This window comes from Triturus cristatus, chromosome 5_1 (assembly GCF_964204655.1).
Source record: "Triturus cristatus chromosome 5_1, aTriCri1.1, whole genome shotgun sequence".
NCBI classification, from domain to species: Eukaryota; Metazoa; Chordata; class Amphibia; order Caudata; family Salamandridae; genus Triturus; species Triturus cristatus.
Genome location: NC_140587.1, coordinates 208,349,664 through 208,363,435, shown reverse-complemented (window position 1 = coordinate 208,363,435; position 13,772 = coordinate 208,349,664).

The following is a 13,772-nucleotide window of genomic DNA, read 5'->3' as shown; positions in this document are numbered from 1 at the left end:
ACTCATAGGGGACCTGTTGCCCATCCCTACTGCCACCCCCACTCATAGAGCTTATGTTGCCCATCACCCCTGCCACCCCCAGCCATAGGGCATATCTTGCCCATCACTACTGCCACCCCCACCCATAGGGGACCTGGTGCCCATCACTACTGCCACCCCCAGCCATAGGGGACCTGTTGCCCATCACTACTGCCACCCCCACTCATAGGGCTCATGTTGCCCATCACCACTGCCACCCCCAGCCGTAGGGCATATGTTTCCCAACACTACTGCCAAACCCCACCCATAGGGGACCTGGTGCCCATCACTAATGCCACCCCCAGCCATAGGAGACGTGTTGCCCATCACTACTGCCACCCCCACTCATGGGCTTATGTTGCCCATCACTACTGCCACCCCCAGCCATAGGTGACCTGTTGCTCATCACGACTGCCACCCCCAGCCATAGGTAGCCTGTTGCCCATCACGACTGCCACCCCCACTCATAGGATAGGTGATGCACCACACATCCATCATACTCCAATATTAGGTATGTCAGCAAAATACATCCCCCCTAACATCGTGACAACAGTGTGTAGTCTGTGACAAATGCCAACAACAGTGATTATGACTTCGAACATACAATGTAACTAAGAGCACATGTGTGACCAACAAATGAGTGTGCCCAACACAAGGCAAGCATCACCATTGCACTGTGTCAATGTAAAAAGAACACCCCCTCACTGTGTAGAACAAAAGTTAAGTGTGGGATTCCAAACTGCAGCAGATGTTGAGCATTGTGGTGAAGGGGTCTAAACACCCCCTCATCACAGTGACCAAAAGGTAAGTGTCATCATGGTCAAAGCTGCAAATAACAAACAGCATGTATGATGCCTGCTCCCAGCACATTAATCACTTTTGGGGCGAAGTAGTGGTTGTGTCCCATTCCCACAGAGATGTGGTGAGGCTAACAGTGTTGTGAAAACATAACACACTCTCGGCCATGTGCAGACAGGCACCACACATGGGGGCTGACAATACATACAGTGTACAATGACACAAGAGCAGAAGTGACCATCACAAAGCATACACACATCTCGAAAATAGACACACTAATCAAAACAACCTGTGTAGACTCTAGGTGTCAGCTCACAAACTCCCATTCCATGACAGCAATGGCACCTAACAACCAGGATGAATGTGCACATTGATGTGATATGACTCACAGGGACAGCAGGGAAAATCACAGAAACAGCATCCAGACAATGGCCCACGACAGCAATACCAATCCACTGATGCAGATGCACAATCACAAACAGGCAACCTCACACTGCACATCTGACATAACATGTGTTTGTGTGTGTGTGTGTGTGTGTGTGTGTGTGTGTGTCTCAGTTAGGCCTGGGCGAAGCACTACGCTACGCTCGCGTAGTTTGCGAAGTTCGCGCTACTTCGCGCTACGCGAACTGCACGTAGCACAGTGCGAACACGCGTAGCGTAGTGTTGCGTAGTGCTGCGGTCATTTTTTGCTTGCTCGCGGTCCTCAACGTCAAGTTGGCGACCGCGAGCAAGCAAAATGACATCCTGGCGAGACTTTTTCCTTGTTCGCGATCGCGAGCATGGAAAATAAACCTCCCGGCGAGATTCCCAACGCGAGAAGGTCAGGTTTCTCATTGCGAGGGGTCGCGTATGCTCGCGACCGCTCGCGACCGCTCGCGATGAGAAACTACCAGTTCGCGTTGAGAAAGCTGCAGCTCGAGTAAAAATCTACTCGAGCAGCAGAAAACTACAGCTCGCACTGTGCAAGATGCCATTTTCAATGATTGCACAGTGCCGGTTGCTTGTCCGCACTGTGCAATCATTGAAAACAACATCTTGCACAGTGTGAACATGTTACTTCGCAGTTCGCGAAGTGCTACGCGTAGCTCGCGTAGTGCGAACTTCACTTTGCGTAGCTTCGCGAAGTGCTACTTCGCGAACTACGCCCACCCTTAGTCTCAGTAACCCCAGGCAACTACACAACACATGAGGGGGGTTGAACCACAGTGACACAGATGTGGACACAGTGCCATACAAAAGTAAACCATCATTGGGACACCCTTAGTGTGAAATCAGGCATTGTGAGATGAGAGGGAGCACAACAGACACATGTGACACAAGCTGGAATGAACACCAACTAACACAGCAAGAGACTGACACACAACTGTACTACCCCCAGTGACCGGACATTGGGGTGACACAAGCATGCATGACACCGCCACTGTGATGACAAAGGCAGATGTCGTACAAACTGGGAAACCCAGACATGTGTCCTGTTCCACAAACGTAACATCACACATACACAAACACAAATCACTCAGCATTGCCCCTCATCCATGGACAAACGGGAGCTAGGGAACCATCCATGCAAACATTTACATCAGTCCACCCTCAACACCACACACCCTGAACTGCAACAATGTGCATCTGTAAAGCCCACATGGACAGGTGACATTGCACATGCACCCATGACAAACACAGGAATGTTGGGAGGAACTAAGGTGCACAGACTCATCACACAAGGACAGTTTACAACCCTGGGGAATAACAGACATACTGCACAGTATGCAGTACATAGCCATGACATCAAAGCTTATGTAACCTTCAAAATACCTGCCACTGTCCCAGGACAATGCAGAAGCCAAGGAGAACCACAAGGCACACATGCTGACACCTGCCAACATTGCAGCCCTGTACCCGACAAGTGGGAGCAGTCACACACACATACACATGTCTCAATCACTGAAAGGTACCACCTAGGGACAATTACATGACTTTGCAAATAAACAAATACGTTGGGGAACCCTGACTGTGTCCCATCTGTGTCTGACAACATCATCACCACTCAGAACTGACAAATCCCAATGATGATACACCAATTAACAGTAGTGTGTCATGCACCCACACATCTGGTAGCCCATGGCAAAGTAGTGGGATGAACCCAGTACCAATCAGCAAGCATCAACAACAGGAACATATCAAGGGATCATTGCCTGTGTATGAAAAGAGATGTGGACACACACACATGCTCATACAACACACACCATGGGCCCAGGCTATGTCACGGGACAACACACTTACTTGAGGGGACCCAACTCCTGTGGAAGCCCAGCTGTGCCAAACATATGCACAGCACGTCTCACTCATGTCAGCAGAACACTTGGTCAGTCAGCCATCAGTTACCACACAATGAAGGCTCTGGTTGCAACAGCCTGGGTACGTGAGTCTCCCCTAAGTCATCTGCACATACTCAATACATATGTACAGCAAGTTGCACAGAGGACCCAGTTGCTCCTATACCGATGATGCCCGCACCTGTAGGTCCAGTGGTGATGCGCGCAAAGTCTGTGAAATTGACAAATTGGACAATGGGAAGCACATCATATGTGCATGGGTGCAAGCCAGAGATGTGACCATGCAAATGAAATGTTCACAGAGATGTCCACAAATAGTTGCTCATGACACACCCAGGTAGCTGCAAAGGATGACATGGATAATCACCAGAATAGGATATATATCTCATGGACCACATGGAGTACCTCACATCAACACATCAGTATTCTACATTGGAAACCAAGCATTACAGGTGCAAGGGCATGTTAAACATCATCATCATAAAGTTCAGCTAAATCAAGTTCACAGGGATAAAGAAAAAAGCTTTATTCAGCATATTAAAAGTTAAACATCCGTTCAAACAAAAGGCCAATGGCAAGTCCATGTCCAAATGCCAAGGAGTGAACTAGATTGACAACTGTCACACATTGCTTGCCTGCACTGCTAAGGACTGGGGTTATCCCCTCGGAGGGGCATATGTGGGGGCAGGCCAGGCACCGCAGGGACAGGATCAGGGCGCAGCAGAAGGAGGCAGTGAAGAGGTGGTGGATGCAGGCAAGACACTTGCAACTGCAGTGGAGCTGACTGAAGTGGTGGGTGCAGTCAAAACTGTGGGGCACAAGTCAGATGGGGTGGGTGCCGGCACAACTCCAGTGGGCAGATCAGATGGAGCTGATTTGGTCCCCACTGCAGTGCCCAAGTCAGACGGGGTGGTCGTGGACTCCACTGCAGTGCCTACATCCATGTGAGCGGAATGGGGTGCAGGTGAGGTGGGCAGGACCGGGGGGACAAGGTCCCCACATCAGTGGCACTAACCATCTGACCAGGTGTGGAGGAGCAAGTGGTGGGGGGGAGGGCCTTAGCATTTTGGGGATGGTGTATCTGTGGGTGGGGGAACCCAGGGCAGGGAGTGGCAGGGGAACCTCTGGAGTGTTGTCCTGGGGGATGGAGGACGGAGACTTTGCCTTGGAGCTGCGTGGTGGCGTGGGGGTCTTGCTCTTCCGGCTCTGGGGAGACTTGCAGGTGGGGGTCTCAGTCTGACTGCGCCTGGGGGAGGGTGTCCGGGTGTGAGGGGCACTCCCCTCTGTGTGTGGGGACTTCCTCTTCCCCTTGTAATCAGGATCTGCTGGGTCGGTGGGGAAGAGGCCAAGGTCACAGAGGAAGAGATTCTGGGGAGATGGGGTTGCAGGTGAGGCAAGGGAAGGGGGCTGGGAGGGAGAGGACTCGGAGGACTGCGGAGTGGTTGTGGATGACTGTGTGTGTGTCTGCAAACCAGCCCTTGTGAGTGTGGTATCAGTCCCCTGCACTTGCTTGTGTGCACGTCTAGACCTTGGTTTGGGTGTTTGTGTGCTGCCCCTGTCTGTGGCTCTGTGAGAATGTGCAGGTGTTTGTGTGCTTGGGACAGGTAGGGTGCTATGAATCGTGGGTGGTTCAGGGGTAGGAGGGGTGCGGGACTGTTGGAGGAGGGACACTGCTGTCATCAGGGAGGAGGCCATGGACTGATTGGTCCTCTGTAGGGCAGACATGCCCGATGATATGCCCTCCATGAATGACATCAGTTGTGTCAGCAGACTTGTGTGTGCATGGAGGACACTCAGCATCGACGTCTGCCCTACAGGGATCTGTCTAAATAAGTCCACAGACTCCTCACTCAGGGCAGCAGGGGACACAGGGGCAGGGGGTGCGGTGCCTGGCACAAAGGAGACATGCTCACGAACACGTGAGCCTACAGGGACCTCTGGGATGGGAGCCGATGGGAGGGTGGTGATGGTGGTGGTGGTGGCGGGCACAGCCTCACTAGCTGGGGTTTGATGGCTGTTGACACCTGCCTCCACAAGGGAGTCATCCTCAGAGCTGCTGTGGCCCTCAGCTGGGGGGGATGGTGCTGACGACTCCTCTGTGTGGCTCCACTCGCCCCTCTGTGCCACTGGGTCCCCCCGACTCCTCTCCTTATGTCCCTGTCAGGCTCTGTGGCTCCTCCTGCTCCATGGAGCTGTCCCCTCCTGTGGCCGTGGATGTATCTGGATAGGGATAGGAAGTAAGAGAACAACATCAGTCACCTGCACCGACTGCACACACCAAAGTGAGTACATCACATCACAAGGCAAGCCCTGGCACATCAGCTGAACACAGCTCAAAGTGCCAACACTGTTTAGAATAAGCCAATTGTCATTCTCAACATCAACCATGGCACACATATCCCTCCTTGACTTGCACATATATGTCTGTTGCATGTTGGATGCTAATACCCCAATGTGCCGACATGCACCACCCACACATTATTTGGACATGCAAGTGAACGTGTAGGAGTATGTCACTATACACACAGCACATCTCTTGCTACTGACTCAGTACAGGTGTCCGGATGAAGGGATGGGCAGAGACTCATTTCACATGTTTGTGATGCATGCCAGCAACACACACTATGATGTTCTCATGTACTGATGGGCAATGCCACAATGGGATGCATGGTGCACACTTGAACACAATGCAGGATCTCTCATAGCAAGTTCAATGCCATGGCACTGGGATGCCCTGAAAGTCAGTCAACACTGTCTCCTGTCACAGGGGCAGGGCATCCAGACAACAACAATATGCACTGACTCACAATCCTAGCTCAGGGGTAAAGCTAACTCTGCAGATGACCGGAGCACTTGCCCATCCCCTGCAAACAACATATATAGGGCCCAGAAGACTCCACATCATGTAAATCATATATATGAGTCTCTGCAAACACAACTCCTGTACTTTAACACATCACAGTCTGCCATGCATGTAACCCAGCTGCATGACGGACACAGTTGCATACACCATTGTGCGCTGTCAGATGATCACACATCTATATGTCATACAGGTCTTGTCTCTCACAGTCACATCTCAGATGTCCTGCTGACCCTCTGAATCATGGATACCCCAGTTGTATGTAACAACAAGCCACACCCTAATGACACAGCGGCAGACACATGAGGGCACATGTCACTAAGCACAACCTGTAATTTAATGCACAGGAGTGGGATTACAGAGTGTTTCTAAATGCCCTTGAGGAGGCATGACTGCCCAGGTCTCCATGAAACAGTGTTTGGCCCTGGACAGTAGTCAGGTGGCTAAACAAGTGTGACATACTTGATATACATACTCCTGAGGCCCCAAAATTGGAGTCCCCTGCTGCATGGGTTTGTTTGGAATACCCCAGCCCCATGTGGCGAGTCAGACCAGCAATTGGAACACATCTCAAGGGCACACACAGATCACATGTCAGATCTCAGGCATTGGGCAAACAATTGTCCCACCCATGAAACACACAACACACAGGAACAGATGCTGTCCGTTAGATGAAGCAGAGCTGACTGCAGGGACACAGTGCCCTAGTGACACAAGCAACAGACTGTAGGGTCCACAACTGTGGAACAGATGAGGAGGGAGCATCACATAATTTAGGGACCTGAGTATTGGACTACAAGACTTACATAAAGTGGAAGTATGACCAGGCTAAAAGACTGCAATTAGCATGTCAGACATAGTACACAGATTAGGCATGGAGTTACCCCTATCCTGCTGCTGTCTGGCCTTCAGCTGCCTATCCAGGTCCGGGAAGACCGCCGCCAGTATCCGGAGCATGTGGGGGGTCAGGGTCCGGTGTCCACCCCTCCTGCGCTGAGGTGACAGCTTCAGCTGGACTCTAGCTCTCCTCCGGGTCCAGCCCGAAGGTCCTGCCAACTCTTCTGGCAGTTGCGGATCCGGCTCTTGTAGACCCCCACCGAACGAACAGCCTGGGTGATGTTCAGCCATATATCCTGCTTCTGGTGGGCATCAACCTGTGAGGATGACAAAGCTAAAAGTACATTAACACACATGCCCCAGATTTGTGCTGCACACATTTGGTTATACATGTCATCATCACAAAGGGAAATGAGTTACACAGGTAGTACAACCATGGGGAAGGACAAATCACCTGCATGTCTGACAGATTAACAATGCCTGGATAGTTAAAGCTAGCACTAATGCACTTTAGCAGAAGGACACCTGCTCATTACATGTACCTACACACTTTGGGGGATGAAAGTAGTCAGTGAGAATGCTTCCCACTAGTGTTCACACTGCTAGTACTCCTAGTCAGACAACATGCATAATTAGGAAGGCAGTAGACATCACACTCACCTGCTCCCCTGGTTTCCCATAGAGCTTGCTGTACTGTGGAAGGAGCCCGTCCAGCTGGGCCTGGTTCTCCTCCTCAGTGAAGGCTGAGGCTCTCTCCAGAGTACGTGCCATAGCAGGAGCCAGAAGATGCAGAGACAGCAGCAGTGGTAGCAGGGATGTGGTCCAGTAGCACGTAGTGCAGGCAAGTGAGCTCCCTGGGGTCCAACCAGCCTTATATCTGTGCTGCAGAGGCAGAATCTGTGCCATGTATCCCAAGTGATTGGTCCAACACGTTGCATTCTATGAATCTGGCCAATCCATGGAATTGTACGACTCGTACACGCCTTCCGCATCGTTCAAATCCTCACCTTCATGAAACACTTGAAATTGCAATATTGTTGTAGGCATCCAACTGAATTTCCATTGCACAACTCGTACAAGTTTTGAATCCGCATCCGTCTCCGTGACAGTCCAGAACCAATGGGTGCGCCCGGCTCGGTCAACTGACTGTACAACGCGTATTTTGAAAATACACATGCACCCGTCTCCATACGATTCAATGGCCAAGGCATACGCCTGTCAAGGACCATGCCTGCCCGATGCGTATGCATGATAGTCAGCCGTGTCGGACCTCATTGCATTCAATGGCAAGCGTACGCACGGCTCGGTCATGATCCGTGCAATGCATACGCATTGTCACCCACGTCGGACCTCATTGCAGTCAATGACAAAGCGTACGCATGGCACGGTCATGAACCGTACAATGCGTACGTATTGTCACCCGTGTCGGACCTCATTGCAGTCAATGGCAAAGCGTACGCATGACTCAGTCATGAACCGTGCAATGCGTACGCATTGTCACCCACGTCAGACCTCATTGCATTCAATGGCAAAGCGTACGCACGGCTCTGTCATGAACCGTGCAATGCGTACGCATTGTCACCCACGTCGGACCTCATTGCAGTCAATGACAAAGCGTACGCACGGCTCGGTCATAAACCGTGCAATGCGTACGCATTGTCACCCGCGTCGGACCTCATTGCATTCAATGGCAAAGCGTACGCACAGCTCAGTCATGAACCGTGCAATGCATACGCATTGTAGCCCGCGTCGGACCTCATAGGTGTGACTATTCTACGGATTCAACACACAATTACGAGCCAGGGACACCTGTGCACACCTACCACACTACAGCATTGGCCACACAGTGTCCCATGGCATGTAAGGCTGCATTCCCTGGGTGTTTGGGGGGGCACATTTGGTTTGTTGGGTGGCACTTTTGTGCAGCCTCTCCCAGGCTGTGCATGTGTACATGGGGGCAGAATCCTTTGTGTGTTGTGCACATTACCACTGTGATGTGCAATTGTACAGTAATGGGCATGAGTCACGGGCACAGTTTCATGTTGGATATGTTTGGGGCATGTCACATACACCCTGAGTCCAGGGGGTGATGGCATGTACATCACAGTGAGACCTGTAGCCACAATACTGATGTGCACCCACAGTCTGTGTGCATGTTGTATCTCAGATGTGTCTGGTTAAATGTGCCCAATGGGTGACAGTCTCCACATCTATGTGGTATATGCATCAACCTTGATAGTGTGTGTGTGTCTAAGAGACGTACATGTAGGGCCTGCATGAACAACAGTGGCCACTACCTGTGGGACTTACGCTTGCCTTGTGGTGTGTACATGATACGCTATGTCCATGCCAGTGTCGATGTGGCAATACAGGGACCCTGGGTTTCTGCATGGCAAAGATCTGGGATGCCTGGGAGATATCAGGCCTCACTTGTCACTGTGGTGTGTGTTTGGAACGTCACAGCAGTACATAGGTTGGGTGACACAGCCAGATGAATGGCCATTGCACTACATGGGACTCATGTGGACATGTGAAATTGAGATGTGAGGTGATGGTCATGTAGGTGACATATGTGTCCATGCCCAACAGTACACACCTCAGTACATTGTGTAATGTCATGATCTATCATGTGATATTGAGCTTGGTCATGGCCACGTGGGTGGATGAACTGACAATCTTCCTTTGTGCATCTCTGTACTGCAGGGCACCTGCTGTCCATAGACCATTCCCAGACCTTGTGACCATGCAGGAGCGTGACTGCCTCAGACGGTACCGCTTAACCAGGCCACTGATTGAGGAGTTGGCGGAGCAGTTGGCGCCACATCTGCTACCTGGCCGGACATACCCTACAGCACTGACCCTAGAGGTGAAGGTGATGGCAGCCCTGCACTTCTTTGCTACTGGTATCTTCCAGTACACTGTGGCTACTGCTGGTGGTATGTCGCAAATGATGTTTAGTCGGGTGCTACCCGATGTCTTGGAGGGGATGTTGCAATTCCTAGACCTGTACATCAAGTTCCCGAGCCCAGCTGAGCTCCCTGAAACAAAGGATGCCTTTTATACACTGGGGAGGATGCCGAACGTCATCGGATCTATTGATGGGACACATGTGGCCCTGATACCACCACAGACACATGAGCAGGTATACCGGAACAGGAAGCACTACCACTCCATCAAAGCTCTGGTGGTATGTCTTGCTGACATGTCTATCACATACGTGTGTGCACGGTTCCCTGGTTCAGCACACGATGCCTACATAATGAGGAGTAGTCGCATTGCAAGGCTGATGTCACAGATGCCAGCTCAGCATGTCTGGCTTGTCGGTGTGTACTGACTGTTTCTCATTGTGTGTGTTTGTCAATGTTGTATTCCGCACTTCTACAAAAGTCAGATACTTGTTCATTTTTCTGAGTGTAGGTGACTCCGGATACCCCAACATGCCGTGGTTGCTGACACCCCTCCGGAACCCTGTGACACCAGCAGAGATGTGCTACAATGAGGCACATGGTCGGAGCAGGAGGGTGTACTTGAGCGGACATTCGGCCTCCTGAAAAGCCGCTTTCGATGCCTGGACAAGACCGGAGGGGCCCTCCCATATGAGCCTGCAAAGGTGTGCAAAATAATCCTTGTATGCTGCATGCTACACAACATGGCAGTGCGGAAGGAGGTGCCTCTCATCCAGGATGACGATGATGATGACCAACCTCCGACATCTGTGGAGGATCCCGGCCTGGGCCAAGATGCCAGTGATGTTGAGGATGAGGGTGACGTCCGGTCACAGCTCATCAACAACTTCTTCACCTGAATGTGAGTTTCCAGGGTTGTTATGTCAATGTATGGAGGTAGCCTGGAATGTGTTGTGGCTGCTCTGTTGCTGTCTGAGTGTGTCTGTGTGCCACTTGACTGGATGAGTGCAGTGATGTGTCCATTCAGGTGCTGTGTCCTCCACAATAGGGTAGTACTGCTAACTTGTTTTTGTGTAGGTTTCTTGCAACATGTTTTGTGCGTGTGTATTGCATTTTTCTCCTGTTCTGCTGTGCTTTTGACTGTGTCTTGTGTCTGTCCTTCCCAGGGTACTTTGCCTGTTGTTTGGTCAACACTGACCCCCAACACCCAGAATCCAACACCAGTGTGGAAGTTGTCAATTCCCATCAACTGATGTACCACACATCCTTGGACTTCAATTCTCCAACACTTTGTGAGCGTGTCCACTGTTACGTAGAATTACCGTGCAACTATTGTGGAATAAACATGTTGCTGATGTGTAATGAACCTGTGCTATGCTTTGTTATGTGCGTTGTCTGTCTTCCCACATCTGACTAACATCTGCTTATCTCACCTGTGGACTTGTTACCACTGACTGGGGTTTGTGTTGTGTCTGTGCATGCCAATGTGTTTCAGGTCAACATCATTGTGTGGGATGAGTAACATGGCCATGGTGAGTATGTGTTGTGGTGCCATAGTGGTGTGTCTCTCTCACATGTGTCACATCACCATGACTCAGGTTACGTTGGTCACATTATTGCAGTATTTGACATACACTGTGTTGTGTAGCAGATCGACATCTCCATGACACATGACAAGTTGGAATCACAACAGAGGCAAGTATGGTGTACTGGTGAGTTTATTTTCAAACATGTGTGAGGAAAGTGCACAGGATGGTGGGTGATGTACATTGGTTTTGGAATCCAAAGTTCATATTAGAGTTGGATGTGCTGGTCGATGAAATGTCCAGAGTAAAGTCCACAGTCATCTGCTACATTGGCCCAACATGAACCTTCCATGTCATGTGGGCGAGTTGTGAGCTATTGGACAAGGTGAAAGGGTTGCGCACAAAGAACATTGTCCAGAACAGGTTTAGAGGCCCTGGGGGATGTGCTGGGATATCTGCCTCTCACATGTCCTTCTTTGGACGACCCCTCTTCTTCTTGGGGGGGATCCTCAGGTGCAGGCCTCTGCGGTGCAGGGGACTCTCCGCCAGAGTCCTCCTCCCTCCCTGTGGTGCTGGCAGTTGGTGTTGCAACAGATGTTTTGGCCACACAGGGAGGTGTGGACAGGTTTGTGTTGATCTGGCGGAGGCATTGGAGTATGTCCCAATGCACCGCAGTAAAGGCATCCCACTTGGCCTCCATGCGGGCATGGTGGGCAGCCTGCTCCTGTTGCATGTCCTTGAGGATCCCCACTACCTGGCCAAATCCTCCGGTGCTATCCTGGTACGTACCTATGATGCGTGCCAGGTGGGAGTCATCATGCAGTCCAGACCCCTCTGCAAGGTGCCCCCTCTGCCTCCCACCCCTCCCAGCACCCCTATCCGCACGGGCAGGACCAGCGGCGGGACGCACAGGTGACACTGGGACCCCTTGTGTGGTGTTGCTGGTGGTGTTTGCTGTAGCTTCCAGGGGGTCCTGACCCTGTGTTGTGGGTGTTCAGTGGCCTTGGTCTGTCTGTGTTGGCGGGGGTGCCCTGTCGGTTTCCAGATGCTGGAGGCGTGGGTACAGGCGGTGCAGATGTTGATGCTGCTGGTGCTGCATGATGACTCGACCGATTGGTCGTTGTCATCCGAAGAGGACAGCGACAGAGTCAAAACCAGAGAGCTCAGTGTCCACCAGAGTCTGGGACTGGGAATCCTCTTTATGTGGTGCTGGGTGCCCAGCACCACCTGTGTTTGGAAGAGACACACGTTGTGAGTTATGTTTCTACATGCATCGATGGTTCACAAACATGACATTTTCTACTTTACGAACAGACGCCTGCCTGTACACTGCTTTTTCTCAGCTTGTCACGGACAGAGTTTGATATTGTTGTTGCCCATTTCCCAGCATGGCCTTGTGCTCCCCACAACAGAGCCCAGTGTCAGACATCCTGTCAGTCCCTTCCCACTCCCTGTGGGGCGAGTATGGTTCAGTTAGAACTTGCTGAGCCATGTGGGTGGGTGTAGATTGTCTGTGACTGCAACTCCCTTCATGCTCCTAGCTACACCCCCTTCCCAGCATGCCCATACTTCCTTCCTCTTGACTCTGCTTCCCTGTGAGGGGGTTTGACAGCAATGGCAAGATGGCTGACTGTGAAATCCTGGTGTTTGGCTACAAGTCCAAAGAGAACCCCTGTGCTTCACACAGCAGCACCCGGTATGGTGTATCTTTTGCTGATATTTCACAGAGGTGTGGGTCAATGCATTCTACCCGGTGAGTTGTGTGGAGTTTGTGTTGAGGGGTGTGTGTGTCTCCACATGCCGGCCAGACATCCCACCATGAAACGTGCTTCCATTGTGGGGCGTGCAAGTTGTCTTTCAGGATGTCAGTCAGTGGTGTCCTGCTTCTGATTTGTGCACATGCGATAGCAGGGCCTTGTGTTCCCCACAGCAGGAGCCAGTATCAGCCATCTTGTCAGTCATTTTCCACTCCCTGTGATGGGGGCATGTTTCAGAGAGGCCTTGATGGGCCAATCAGGAGGGGGAGCATTATCTGTGACTACAGGCCCCCATCATGCTTTTGGATACACTCACTTCACCTGCATCCCCACTATTCCTTCCTGTCAGTCAGCTGCACTGTGAGGTAGTGTGTTTGTGGTGGCAAACTGTCTGGCAGTGTCTATTTAGCTTTGTGCCACTGCCTTGCTCTATTTGTTTGTAGGTTGGTGCATGTTATGACACAGTTCCAAGTCAATATGAGATGGCAGGTATTTTGTTTGTCTGACTGGCATACACATCTTGGTATGATTATCTATTGGTTAGTGTAGCGTTGCTTGCGGTGCATGGTTTCACTGTCCCCTTTCCACACAATCTTGGGTATGTTGTTTGTGTACTCACCAGGCTCTGGGATGTCTGTTAGCCTATGGACGCTCTCTGGTGGTAGGATGTCCCGCACCTTCTCCTCCCAGTAGCCTGGTTTGGCAGGAGGGCCACCGCCGGTGCACTGACTCAG